The 12,303-nt window shown below is 39.7% G+C and overlaps 2 long non-coding RNA genes across 2 annotated transcripts; both read left to right on the plus strand.

The window, feature by feature from the left end:
- Positions 1–5,662: 5,662 nt before the first annotated feature.
- Positions 5,663–6,516, plus strand: LOC119262565. The gene is made up of 3 exons (XR_005129755.1): positions 5,663–5,819; positions 5,982–6,102; positions 6,194–6,516. It is a non-coding gene; the product is annotated as an uncharacterized LOC119262565 (long non-coding RNA).
- A 4,919-nt stretch (positions 6,517–11,435) lies between these two features.
- LOC119264773 lies at positions 11,436–12,303 on the plus strand. The gene is made up of 3 exons (XR_005131213.1): positions 11,436–11,597; positions 11,774–11,897; positions 12,010–12,303. It is a non-coding gene; the product is annotated as an uncharacterized LOC119264773 (long non-coding RNA).

The raw sequence follows: 12,303 nt of genomic DNA on the forward strand, positions 1-12,303 counted from the left end.
CATTCGCACAGTGTGGTCAGAAAAAAAATACTGTTGACAGTCAACTGTCAGTGGTATTATAACAAGTGGAAGCGATTGGGAACGACAGCAATTCAGCCACAAAGTGATAGGCCACGTCAAATGACAGAGTGGGGTCAGTGGATGCTGAGGTTCATTGTGTGCAGAGGTCACCAATTTTCTGCAGTCAATCGCTACAGACCTCCAAACTTCATGTGGCCTTCAGATTCGCTCAAGAGCAACGCAGAGAGCTTCATGGAATGGGTTTCCATGGCTGAGCAACTGCATCCAAGCTTTACATCACCAAGTGCAATGCAAAGCACCGCCGCTGGACTCTAGAGCAGTGTAGACGTGTTCTCTAGAGACAAATCACGCTTCTCCAATCCGATGGATAACTCTGGGTTTGGCAGTTGCCAGGAGAACGATACTTGTCTCACTGCGTTGTGCCAAGTGTAAAGTTTGGTGGAGGGGGGATCATGGTGTGGTGTTGTTTTTCAGGAGTTGGGCTCGGCCCCTTAGTTCCAGTGAAAGGAAATCTTAATGCTTCAGCACCAAGAGATTTGACAATTTCATGCTCCCAACATTGTGGAAACAGTTTGGGGACGGCCCCTTCCTGTTCCAACATCACTGCACTCCAGTGAAGAAAGCACTGTACAAGAACTTGACTGGCCTGCACAGAGTCCTGACCTGTGCAAATGTTGATTCGTTGGACCAGAGGACACTTTTCTACTTCCCCACCGTCCATTTTAAATGAGCTCAGGCCCAGAGAAGGTGGCAGCATTTCTGGATCCAGATTACATATAGTGTCTTCTTTACATTTTAGAGTTTTAACTTGCATTTGCAGATGCAGTGATTCACAGACAGTGTTTTTCAGAACTGTTTCTGAGCCTATGCAGTGATTTTCCCTATAGAATCATATCTGTTTTCAATGCAGTGCTGCCAGAGGCCTGAAGATCATGGCTAGTAAATACTGCTTTTTGGCCTTGTTCCTTGCATACAGAGATTTCTCCAGATTCTCTGACTCTTTTAATGTTATTATGTACCATAGATGATGAAAAGCAAAAGTTCTTCGCTATTTTATGTTGAGAATTTGATCATGCAGTCTTTCACAGAGTGGTGATCCCCTCTTCATCTTTACTTCTGAAAGCCTATCTGAGATGCTCCTTTTATATTCAGTCATGTTACTGACCTGTTGCTGATCAACCGCCAGGTGTTTTTTTTAGCATTACACAACTTTACCAGCCATTTGCTTGCCCTGTCCCAACTTTTTTGGAACTTGTTGTTGGCATCAAATTCAAAATTGGCATATATTTTTCAAACAAAAAAAATTCTCAGTTTCAGCATTTGACAACTTGTCTTTGTACTACTTTCAATCAAATATAGGGTGTAAATGATTTAAACAACCTTGCATTTTGTTTTTACATTTTTCACAGTGTCCCAATTTTTTTGTAAAAAAACACTGCCTTTACTAAAGAACTATCTTTTAAAGTGTTAAGGTGTAACTAACCGTGAATTATTTTTAAACTCGCTGCTATACCTGATGTCAGCTGCATTCAGCGGTGAGAAAGCATGAGTGGAAATATGCTTTGGGGGTGTAAAATGCAGAAATGGAGAAAACTTTGTGTTAGAGTCACAAAGAGACACCTACTTTGCATTCTCAGCTCCCGCACACGACTCGTAATTGTGAAACTACACTTTTACTCATTCAGCCACAAAGTGATAGGCCACGTAAAATGACAGAACGGGGTCAGTGGATGCTGAGGTTCATTGTGTGCAGAGGTCACCAATTTTCTGCAATCAATCGCTACAGACCTCCAAACTTCATGTGGCCTTCAGATTAGCTCATAAAACAGAAAGGAGTGATTAGTTAATTCCATTTGACCTGTATTCAACTGAAGACACTATAAAAATACGATATTCGATGTTTTATTGCTTTTTTGAAAATATATGCTCATTAGAAATATGATGCCTGGAACACGTTCCAAAACAGCTGAGACAGGAGCATATTTACCACTGTGTTACACAATCATTTGTTTTAAGTTTAATAATCATTTGGGGATTGAAGACCCCAAATGATCCAGTTCAGAAAGCGGAAATTTTTAAAAATCTTTAACTGAACATTTGCTGAACCGTACAGGACATTCACTGTTATATTTTGGCAGGCTGCCCAATCTAGCCCTCAGACCTTCTTATTATGTTACCATCCTATTGTAACACATACAGGTTGCTTGGCATAGCCATGCTGAAATAAGCATGGACATCTCTGAAGAAGATGACGATTAAAAGGCAGCATGTGCTCCAAAATGTGTCTTTCAGCAAAATAATGCTTTTACAGATGTGAGTTACCCATGCTATGAGCATTAATATCACCCCCCCACCCCATAACACGTCAAACCATGGCATTTGAACTTTACACTGGTAACAATCTGAACAGACCTTTTCTTCTTTGGCCCAGAAAATGACTTCTGTTATTTCCATTAACAAATAATTTTATGTGAGAAATTGGCAGCGTTTCTGGACTTTGTCAATATATGACTTCTGCTGTGTACTGTACTTGCAATTGTGGATGCAGTAACGATCGGTATTTATCAACAAAGGTATTCCTGAGTCTGGCAGTGATATCATTCACAGAAGCATGCAGGTTTACAATGTAGGGCTGTCTGAGAGATCAAAGCAGTACACATTTGGCTGTACATTAGCTGTGCTAATGTTATACTTCATAAATATTTTAGGCTAAATACTCAAAAACTATGACAGCCACCATGGTGCCAAAAGCTCGTCAGATCAGTATCTGCCCCTTAGTGATATTAATCACAATTGCTATCTTCAAAATTACATCAAGACTTAGTAAATCACTCTATGATACCAGAGATGCAAGTTTTGGGAAATTCTTCTAACTAATAATTCTTCTTCTTTTGGCTCCCTTTAGGGGTCGCCTCAGCGGATCATCTGCCTCCATCTTGCCCTATCCACTGCCTCCTCTACTTTCACACCAACCATCTCCATGTCCACCTTCACTACATCCATAAACCTTCTCTGAGGTCTACCTCTTCTCCTTCTACCCAGCAGCTCCATCTCCAACATTCTTTGCCCAATATATCCACTATTCCTCCTCAACACATGTCCAAACCATCTCAACCTGGCCTCTCTGGCTTTATCTCCAAACTGCTCCCTCTGATCCGCTCATTTCTAATCCTGTCCATCCTTGTCACTCCCAACGAAAATCTCAGCATCTTTCTTCTAACTAATAACTAACCGTCACTAATTGCCGATTAATCATCATCAGCAAGTCAAATTCATCAATAGATCAATTAAAAAGGCCTGTTTTAGTTCAAGTCAGCATTTGCTCAAGTTGTCAGCATTGGTCTCACTTTTTCAGACTGCTTTGTCTCAAGACAAAACAAACTGTGTGCCAATCGCTTGATGCACTGCTATAAACATCTAATATTTATGACCCATTACAATTTGGGGTCTAGCACGTGGCATTATCCGTGCCAGGATGACAAACGTGAACAGCACGAAGCAGACTGGCAGGCATGATGCCACTGAGCTGCAAACAAACAGCGAGAGTTCTACTTGAGAGGGTCATAAACTCTATGTAAACTCTGATAACAATAGGGCTCAATAAAGTCTTATTACCAAAGTCTAAACATGTGGATACACCACATGCCCACTGCAGGAAATAAAGAGTATTTTTTTGAAGATAATCATACAGACACCCATGTGCAATGTAAATGTGCAAGAGAGAGGCCATGACTTGTACACTATAATAATCCATTTGTGCCAACTAAAGTACCTTGACATTGGGTCGCCCCTTTTCAAATACAAGACATTTTTCAATATTTCATTCCTTAGAACTTCATTTCTGATACTCTCCAGCTTTCTCAATCATTTTACAATCACAGGTCTGTTCATCGTCTGAATAAAAGTATGCATGCACACCACACACCAGTAGTTCTATATTAGTGTAACTAAGCTCACTACTGTGACTAGAATCATCGCATCATGAAAACAGCAAGCTTTAACTGCCCTGGTGCAAGTGAAGCTTTTAAAATGGGGGGCCATAATTAAAGTGGGGTCCAGGCCAATAATGGCCAGACTATTTCAGATATTTTTGGGCATATGTATCCTTACTGACTAATTTGGCAAGATTGTGTAATAACGGCTTTATGATATCAAGAGTCACACAGCTTGAGTCAGAATACAGTCGTAAGACATTTCAATAGATATGAACACTACATTTTCTTTAGTATTAGTATTTTTGTTAGTATTATTATTCTAATAAAATACAAGTAAATACACACTTGTGTGCATAAATACAAATTTGTGCAAGACTTTTAAAAGCTTTTCAAAGAGATGGCTATTCAAGATGGTGATGCGATTGACAACTGCCACCAGGTATGAAGGAGCTGGTCCATTTTTGGCTTTGTAGGGAAGCAGCATGGTTTTTAAAATAGTGCAGGCAGCTACAGGCAGCCCATATATTGGAAGTGCAATGTAAATCTTATACAAGCAGAAATATAAGGGACAATAGCATGTCTAAAATGGACAAAACATTAAAATAAATAAGCAATGGCTTTAGAAATGAAGATTAAACTAGAAGATAAACAACCAGAATGTGGTTACAACGGAGGACGTTCCAAATGCAAGGGCATTACTATCGGCCAACTCCCCCAACTGCATCCACTCTTCTGGGAAGGCTATGCAAAGGGCTTGAAGGGTGTCTGTGCAAATCTGTGCCCATTCAGTCAAAGAAGCATTTGTGAGGTCAGGCACTGATGTTAAATGAGAAGGTCTGGCTTGAGATCATTGTTCAAATCCATGTGCAGGCCACTGGAATTCCTCCACACCGAGCTTCTCAAACTTCAGGTCTTTATGGACCATCTTTTGTGCACAGGGACACAGTCATGTGTCAGGAAACAGGAAAGCACCTTCCACAAAATGTAAACACAAAGTTGGATGCATATAATTGGAAGGGTGCCGAGTCCAAAACCCAGAAAAACATGCCTGACTCATTATCCCTCCTCAACCAAACTCGACTGTTGGCACTATGCAGTGTGGTAGGTAGCGTTCTCCTGGCATTCACTAAACCACATTCACTCTTTCAGTTGGCCCGACAGTGAAGCATGATTGATTGCTTCAGAGAACCTGTTTCCACTGCTCTCGAGTCCAGTGGCGGAGTGCTTTACACCACTGCAGTCAATGCTTGGCATTGCACCTACAGATCTTAGGCTTGTGTGCATCAGCTTGGCCATGGAACCCATTTCATTAAGCTCCTGATGCACGGCTCTTGTGCTGATGTTGATTGCAGAGGCCGTTTGGAATCTGTAGTGAGTCGTGCAGCAGATACTTGCATCGACACTTTGTGTGTTTGTGTCGACAGCTTTGCTGTAGAAGCTGTTTGGTTCCAAGAAGCTTCCATTGTGTCCCAGTGTATGTTTGGCATACCTGTCCCAGTGGTATTTGATTATGGCTACAGAGGGCACAAATGTAGAAAACTGGACTACATACTTTCCTTTTAAGTGTCCTTCATGTGGGAATCTTTATGGGCTCCCTCACATGCAGATGTAATGATCCAATTTCAACTTTGGACTCATAATAAAGGAAATAAAGGACTGGTGTTTATGCTTTATGACTATTAGTAAAGCAGTATTGGTCAGTCTTGTTGAGAGATGGGTGGGATTTAAACTTCTCACTAGAAATAAAATCCAGCAGTTTTTGTCCAGGGCTACACTGAAGACAACTGGCTCAAGAGAAACAAGCAAACATGAAGTCCTTGTCTGTGGCTGTTGTCGTGCTGCTGCTGGTGCTGTCGTTACACTGTGAGTCTTCCTCTTTTTTATTGTGATATAACTGTGAGCTAAACATGACATGCCAGGTGAAGTGTACATACTTTTGGTCAAATATGAATACAGAATGTTTATACCAGTTTTGAAACTGAAATAATGAAAACATGGACTCTCTCTATTACTTTGTGGTTCTAGGTGAGGACAGTGTGGTTGAGGGAAAATGCTGTTATAATGGAAACGGACTCTGTAAATCACACAACGAATGCCGGAGGTTTGGGGGACATCCTGCCATTAGAACAGAATGTGGATTTTTAAGGTAACTTAACTTCTGTCACTCTTCATCATTCATTCCACAAATTTATAAGCGTGCGGTCGTCATATCACTGAACTATATTCTTTGTCTTCAGGTGTTGTATATAGCCCATGGCAAGTATCATCAGAGGTTCCGTGGCTCGATCCTCCAAGATCAAACTCTTATAGGACGTCACAAAGCATCAGAAGAAGATCATATTCACTAAATCAGGAAATATTTATTATAATTATTGTGGTTTTTTTATACTTAAACTTTGTTAAAGATTTACTGTAATTCTGATTTTCTGAGGTGTTCAATGCAATCCTTTGTAAATGTTGAATTAAATGAGTTTACTTAAAGAAATAAGACCATGTGGACTATATAATGTGTTAACTGTATTAATCACTCTGTGGCAGTTAATAAATTGTGTTTTACTGATGTTTGTCTGTTTAATAATATATTAAATATAATAATCACCTTCCAAAATGATATCAAAAAAATTTAATAATAATAATAATAATAATAAAAAAATCAATTTAATCAAAAAAAAAATTCCAATCACTGACCTACGCAAGTTTAAAGGACAGATGTGGCCATGAAACATATTACAGCGCACGTTGTTGTGTGGAAAGCAAAAATATAACATATATTACTTCATTTGAGAAATAATGTAAATTCTATATTCTATGAATGGTCCACAACAAGTAAAAACTAAAAAAGTTTTAAAAAATCTTGCACAAGATACAAAAACCTCTAACACTGAAAGTGAAGGTCCATGGGTGATATCACAAAGGAACTACTCAAGGTTGCTGCACAATTTTCAAAATCAGATTCAATGCTTTTTAATATGTTTTTAAGGCCTCAGCGTAACAGACACAATGCAATTTCCACTGCATAACAACACACAGTCAAAAACTTTCTATTTTATTCAAACCTTTTGGCAGAAACACTATTTCTACAGTAAACAGAAGTCAGAAACAACTTGAGAGCACTTAACACTACTACTACTAAAAATAATAATAATATTCAAATATTCAAAAACACAATGATCCTTACATTCTCAATTCAGTATCAATTCTGCTGTCCTCTCATCCTTCAGTGGCCATTATAGACCACTGGGCTGCTGTTGGCTGGATGCATTGATTGGTGGACTGTTCTGGATTAGTTTAATACACAACATGACTCAGTTATTACACTGTCTTTCCAATTAATTCTAAAGTAAAAACAGGTTGTTTTATTACATGCATAACACGATTCTAGACTGTTATTCTTTGTGGTTTACTCTACTTTTTATGCATTTAATATTGGCTTATCATTGAATTTCATGGACTGATCTGAGGATTCAGCTACCGGTTTGTTTAATATGCACTTGAATCATTTTATTTTTTAAATTCATTAAAATGATTTTTATTTTTAACTATATACTCTGAACCGACAGCTTTAGTTTGGACTTCTTACATGAGCTAACCATCTTGTAGGATTATGAATATGCTTAGATTTCAGACTGAACTTTCTTTCCCCTTTCCATGAGGCTAACATGGCACACTCAGCTGCCTCGAGGATAAACAATGCAGGAATGCATTTAGTACATAGCTTTTAAAGTTATGTTGCTCAGGGTCAAGCGGTACAAAACTTTTTTATGTCACTTTACATGGCCACGTTTAGATGAAAGGTAGCTGGCAGAAAACACTACAGCACGGTTCACACAGCTTGAGTAGCCTCTTTAAAAATGTTCCAGCTGTTGTTCCAGACATTTAAATCACTTTGATACTATTTGAAAGTGTCCCTCACTTGTGAGAGTTATGATTAATGTCCGATTATAGCCCTTCGACAACAGCGGAGTAAACAGAATGCAAAAAGGAAACTAAAGATAAGATAAGATGCCTTTATTGTCATTGCACAGTGTAAAATGAAATTGAGCAGCAATCCAACGGCACTTTCTACACACAAAACAAACATATGGCTAAAATATATCAAGTGCAGATTCAAGAAAAATAGTGTAAAAATCTTAAATATAAAGAAAAAGGACTATAAAACTATATATTCTAAACAGACAATAGACAATAGACAAGTGAGGTAGCAGTTAGTTATTGCACATTCCTGGACAGCTTATAGTTTTATAATATTGCACATCTTAAGAATTATTGCACAGAAAGAATATAGATTATAGATGACAAACTCGAGAACAAATAGTGCAGTGAATAATAAACAGGACAGAGGTGAAGTGGAACGCTGGAACAGCGTCCAGTGTCCTAATGAAGGCAGTGCCAGTAAAGAGCTGTAGTGGTGCTCAGGTCACTTCTACTGAGCACAGTGTTCTACAGAAAGTCCTTGTCAGTGTGTGTGTTTGGAAGTGTTCAGTTCCCGTACGGCTCTGGGGTAAAAACTGTTTTTAAGTCTGTTTGTCCGGGATGGGATAGACCTAAAGCGTTTACCAGAGGGCAGCAGGTTGAACAGATGATGTCTTGATGGTCAAATGTGCCCTTCAGGATGTTGGGTCAGAAATAGGTCAAGCTTTTTTAGCCAATACATGACTTTTAAGGACCTGCAGGGGACCCTGACTATTATTAAGGGAAATAAATTAGTAAAGTTTGTATTATGACCTGATATTTTACAAAAATACAAGAACACAAACATAACTAAGTCAGTATGTAGACAAAACCAGACAGCAAGGCAGTTAGATCCACCTATTCTAACAGATGACACATTTAGAACAGCTTGCATAAAAAAGTTGAACCAGATATTTTTTGCTTCAATATTAAGTGCAACTGTCAAAGTGGTGGCCCCATAAGTGGGAGATTGGAACTTAGATCCCCAGTGATGCCAAAGTCATCCACGGCTAGAAGTCCAAATAAGCATTGCTGGCCTCGCTCTCTCTAGGTGGAGAGGCTGGCTCTCCTTTTTCCCCATTACACTTGAGAACCTACAATGGAATACAGGGTCAAAGTTTTGGTCTTCAGCAACGTCAGTAGCAAGAAGAAGGCATGATGGTCATACATACAGTAGACCAACTTAGCTATAAATACTAAATGAATGCACATTTAAGTCCTGCCAATTCACAATTCATGCTAAAGGGACACAAGTATGGGTTAAAAATGTGTGGACTGTCATTTACAACTGACTATCTAAAAGACTGGCAACTTACTAAATGCAGCAATAGAGTGGATGTACAAACCCAATTCCAAATCAGTTGGGTAGTAGGTACAGTAGGTAAAAGGGAAATCCACAGGAAATCTACTGGAAATCCACTCTCACCTAATCAAACAAAACCAGTACAAAGAGATCATCATCATCATCATCATCATCGTTGACCGCTAGTCCAGATAGGGTCGCGGTAGCAGTTGGGAGAGCAGAGAATCCCAGATGACCCTGTCGCCCGCAACTTCCTCCAGCTCATTCCCGGGGACCCCAAGCCGCTCCCAGGCCAACTTGGAGATATAATCCCTCAAGCAGGTCCTAGAACGACCCCGTGGTCTTGTCCCGGTAGGCCGTGCCTGGAACACTCCCACCGGGAGGTGTCCAGGGGTCATCCGGATCAGATGCCTGAACCACCTCGGCTGGCTCCCCTCAATGCGGAGGAGTAGCAGCTCTACTCTTGAGCTCCTCCTGGATGGCCGAGCACCTCACTCTATCACATAGCGTGTAGCCCGCCACCTGATGAAGAAAGCTCATTTCTGCCGCTTGTATTCGCGACACAAAGAGAATGTATTTCATGTGAATTTAACCAATTTTAGTGATTTTTTTGGAACTTGGAACTTTTTTGGAACGCTCATTCGGAATCTCACGCCTACAACACATTCCAAAAAAAGTTGGACAACCGGTGGTGCAACCATGCTTGGATGTAAAAGGAGCCTCCAGGAAAAGCTTAGTCCTTTATAAGTGAGAATGCCTTTCCCACACAATGATCATAAACCTGGCTATTTACTCCAACAGTTCAGCATGCAGAGGGTATAATAGCGTAACAGGGTCAGCACGTGTGGCTGCTTACGATAACAATAACAAGGAAGCTTTTATTTTATTGATGTATAAAACCACTTTTACATAAACTGTTGGGGACATGACACCATAAAAAGAAAGGAGCATAAGTCAATTGTAGGTTTATCTCGGTCTTCTAGTTTTGCTGATTATTCCCAATCCCAGTCTAAGGTCAGTCCAGTATAGTGCATTAAAGACAATTCACAGTCATAGAAATAAAGCATAATATATACATACACACACTCTCACCAGCCACTTTATTAGGTACACCTTGCTAGTAAGAGGTTGGACCCCCTTTTGCCTTCTGAACTGTTTTAATTCTTCGTGTCATACTTTCAAAAAGGTGTTGGAAACGTTCCTCAGAGATTTTGGTTGGTTATTTGAGTTCCTGTTGCCTTTCTATCATCTGGAACCAGTCTGCCCATTCTCCTCTGACCTCTCACATCAACAAGGCATTTTCGTCCACAAAACTGACCGCTCACTGGATATTTCCTCTTTTTCGGACCGTTCTCTATAAACCCTAGAGATGGTTGTGTGTGAAAATCCCAGCACATCAGCAGTTTCTGAAATACTCAGACCAGCCCGTCTGGCACCAACAACCACGCCACGTTCAAAGTCCCTTAAATCACCTTTCTTCCCCGTTCTGATGCTCGGCCTGCACTTCAGCTAGTTGTCTTGACCACCTCTACATGCCTAAATGCATTGAGTTGCGGCCGTGTGATTGGCTGATTAGCTATTTGTGTTAACAAGCAACTGAACCTAATAAAGTGGCTGGTGAGTGTATATAGCCTCACATTTCAAATGTGGCTACTTTAACTGTGTTTTGGTGGCTGATTTAACTGCAGCCGAACTCTAGCACTGCAGATATTACAAAAGGCTTTGGGCTGCTTTTTTTTTTTATTCAATATTCGTTAAAGTAGATTATTTTCTTAATATTTAACACCAACATGATGAAATTAAGCAACAAGAGGTATTTTTAACATTATTATTGGCCCAGTCTGACCAGCTCTGGCTGATACTGTTATTACCTCCAGTATATAAAATGACAGAACAATGTGCTTTAATGTCTGTATACTGACCCCAACACATTTGTTCCCTAAATTAACGTCAGTTATTAATTGTTTTGCATATTTCTTTAACCCCATTTGAGCAAGAGTCTGGAAAATGTCATGGCTGTGGCTTTTTTCCTTTTCATGTCTTAGTCACGTGTGAATCCCACTGCTTCCAAATTTAAATTACAGCAGCAAAGTGTTTTTATCAAGGTCCTTTCAAATCCTTCACATGGCAGATTCTGTTGTCAGTTCTGAACTTTGGACTTCTTATTGCGATGATAGAGGAAATAAGGGGCTGTTGTTGACGAATGCTAAAGGACACGTTCTTGAGAAGCGGGAGGGATCCGAACTCTCCGATGCAAATAAAAGCCGGCCGCTCTTGACCAAACTCAGCCACACTGAGAATCCTGCTGGACGAAAATCAACCCTGTGGAAAGATGAAACCGACAGCAGTGCTTGTTGTTGTGCTTCTTCTGGTGCTATCCCTTCACTGTAAGTCATTTTTTAGCATGTTAGTATTTACTGCACTGAAAAGTCTCTAAACCTGCTTTCTTTAGCATTTATGTTTCTGAAAAACACGTGAAAAAATGATTCAAACGTGTGGCTGCCACACTGGGATACTATGGAAATGTCTAATAGTAAAATTCTTCTCTCTTTCCTGATCTCAGGTGAGAAAAGCCTGGTTCATGGATTGTGCTGCAGAGGTGGACGTGGAGTTTGTAAAACAAGGTATCAGTGCCAGAGAATAGGGGGAACATATGCTTTCAGCACCGAATGTGGCAGGAATGCTGGGTATGTTATTTTTTTCACAGTCACATTTCAACATCTTCCATACAGGCACTGTAAAACAATGACATGATAAAAACAGCTAATCTGTCTCTCTAAACAATCTCCCTCTACACAGATGCTGCACATAGCAGCTCACGCCACGTGAAGACTGATGGCGCCACTTTCTCACTGATGCTTCATGGAGAATTTCTTCTAATGAATTAGAATTAAGAATTATTTCTGCTTTTACATACATGTAAAATGATGATTTAAAAGTGTTGTTGCACCAGCTAAATGTTTTTGTCCTATGTATTTTATTTTTATTTAAAGTGCAGTTGTAGTGTCATTTCTTTAATCTGTGTAGTCAAAAACATCTTTATTCAACTAATATCAAATAAAAATTGTCCTTATTAACGCTTTCTTGATTGTG

This window comes from Pygocentrus nattereri, chromosome 2, assembly GCF_015220715.1.
Source record: "Pygocentrus nattereri isolate fPygNat1 chromosome 2, fPygNat1.pri, whole genome shotgun sequence".
Classification (NCBI taxonomy): Eukaryota; Metazoa; Chordata; class Actinopteri; order Characiformes; family Serrasalmidae; genus Pygocentrus; species Pygocentrus nattereri.